The 2,541-nt window shown below is 39.9% G+C and overlaps 1 non-coding gene across 1 annotated transcript; it reads left to right on the top strand.

The window, feature by feature from the left end:
• The first annotated feature begins 2,119 nt into the window (after nucleotides 1–2,119).
• Nucleotides 2,120–2,195, top strand: TRNAN-AUU (transfer RNA asparagine (anticodon AUU)). The gene is given in 2 exon segments: nucleotides 2,120–2,156; nucleotides 2,160–2,195. It is a non-coding gene; the product is annotated as a tRNA-Asn (tRNA).
• The last annotated feature ends 346 nt before the right edge of the window (nucleotides 2,196–2,541 follow it).

Genomic DNA, 2,541 nt, shown 5'->3' with positions numbered 1-2,541 from the left:
AAAATCTCAATTTTCAAACCAGTAATCAGCAATCATCTATAGCTAGGAGATTGTTAAAGATGACTGTCAATATTTTGTATACATGTCACCATCTAGTGGTAGAATTATGCTTTAAGTAAAATTAGACAATCTACTTTGAAATCTCTAATTCTCGAGTTTGTAGTATTTGTAGTATATTCCTAGGTACTTGCCTGAAAAACAGCCCACATAGACAACTTTGGAAAGTCAATATTGCCATGGGAATTATTTGCCCCTCTTAGCATTCTGATTGCATTTATTGAATATAGATTTTTGTCTCTGGAGTTTGGGGTTAAAGCCTGGTGTTACTATGAAAAGCCAGAGTTACTGCAGAATTTACTCTTCTCCCTCACACCCACATTCATCGACTTGTGAAACTTAGGGCCATTATTAGAAGGCAGGTATGCTGTTTTATTCTCTCCACAGCACCTAGTTCAGTGCTTTGTACATAAACTCAGCAAATTGCTGTTTGGTTCTCAAATTGCTATGATAAATTGGACTGTATCACTTCCTGGCTTAAATCCTTTCAGTGTTTCCTGTTAGGTTTAGAATAAACTCTACTTGGGCCTTCCCCAGCCTCTCCAGTTTTTAATGTCACTGTTACTACATTCCAACCACACTGGTATGCTTTCTAACAACTTCCTGCCCTGGGTCTTGATGAATGTTGTTTCCTCCTCGGACATGCTCTCTAATTTTGAAATAGCTTAACTCTCATCCTCAAGGTTTCAACTTAAACATCTCAAAAAATAACTCCCCTCCCCTCTAGTATTTTATCACAGCACTCTTATTTATTTCCACTATAGCTCTTCCTATGATTAATTTATTTGTATTAAGGATGCACTGGACTGCAAGTCAAAAATATTTTCAATAAGAATGACTTAAACAAATATGGCTTATTTTTCTCTTGTAACAGACAGTAGACAGTCCAAGGCTGGTACAGTGGCTCAAGGATATGGGCCCAAATTCTTTGATTCTTTCCACCCTCCGCATATTGGCTTGTCACACCCTAGTTATAAGATAGCCACTGGAGCACCAACTTTACACTACAGCACCTACTGTCTGCTTTAAAGACAAGAAGAAGAAGAAAGGTGATGATGGCCTATCTTGGGCTGGATTCCCCCCAAAGCAGGCCCTGAGACAAAGGACACAAATAGAGATAGTTTATTTTGGTGTCAAATTAAGAAACACCTGTAGGATAGTGGAAAAGTGAGACAGGAAATGGGAGGGAGGTAGGGTTTAATCAGTAAAGGATTAATCAAGCTCTTTACTCCTGAGAGTAACTGGAGCTTCATTCCACTGGGAGACTACAAACCAGTATAAAACATGTGCCTTAAAACCATCCTACCTGACAGACAAGCTTTGTATTTCTATCTCTCTTTAGTCATTGAGTGTTGTTAGGAGGGAGGGCTTGTAGGCAGCAAAACAGGCTTCTCTTTGCTCAGGTAGCCAAAGAAAACCCTCATAGAAATGCAGGTGCTAGTAGTTGGAAGTTTGGCCACTGAGCATGAAATGGTAAGAACTAGGGAATATAGGCAGAGCACTGACAGTATCTTCTACACCCACACTTCACTCTTCTGTCTGCCTTGAATACAGTTATGATACCTGGAGAAGCTGCAGCAATCCTGAAACAAGCCTATGGGCAAGAAGCAAAAGCCAAAGCATTGAAGATGACAGTAGAAAGAAAAGGTCTGGGTATTTGGTGGCATTGTTTAAAAGCTGAGTCAGTGCTGGCAACTGCTTGCTCGTTATTATGTAAGACATTTGGTTATCTAACAGAAATAAAACCCTAAAGCCACTAGTGGGGTTTTTGTAGGCAAATGCAGTCATTAAAAATTCTGTGATAGGCAGAATAACGTTCCCCACCCCCAACGATGTCTATGTCCTAATCCCCAGAACGTGGTACCTTTCATAGCAAAAGGGACTTTGCAGATAAGGATCTTAAGATGGGAAGCCTATTTTAAACTACTCATATAGGCTCAATTAATTACATGGGGTTTAAAATTAGAGACTCTTTCTCACTTTATTCAGAGGGAACTATGACTACATAAGAAGGGCCAGAGAGATGCAACATTCCTGGCTTTGAAGATGGAGGATGGTGGGGGGAGGGTGTAGCTCAGTGGTAGAGCACATGCTTATTAGCAAGCATGAGGTCCTGGGTTCAATCCCCAGTACCTCCATTAAAAAAATAAATAAACCTAATTACCCCCCCCCAAAAAAAAAGATGGAGGAAGGGGCAATGAGCCAAGAAAGATGGGGCCTCCAGAAGCTAAAAAGGACAAGGAAACAGATTCTCCCCTTTCGCCTCCAGAAAGGAACAGTCTTGCTGACACTTTGATTTAGCCCAGTAAGACCCACATTGGACTACTAACTTACAGAACTAAAATGTTTGTTACCACAAAATGTTTGGTAATATATGTTACAGCAGAAATAAAAAAATTAATATAAATTGCATGCAGATCTAGGGAACAGCTTATGCAAAACCTCTAAAATGTTAGATTCCTTGGCTGCTTCTAAGAGCAGAAA

This window comes from Vicugna pacos, chromosome 15 (assembly GCF_048564905.1).
Source record: "Vicugna pacos chromosome 15, VicPac4, whole genome shotgun sequence".
In the NCBI taxonomy this organism is placed as follows: domain Eukaryota; kingdom Metazoa; phylum Chordata; class Mammalia; order Artiodactyla; family Camelidae; genus Vicugna; species Vicugna pacos.
Note: the sequence above shows the minus strand (reverse complement) of the source record. Positions and strands in the feature narration are given on the sequence as shown.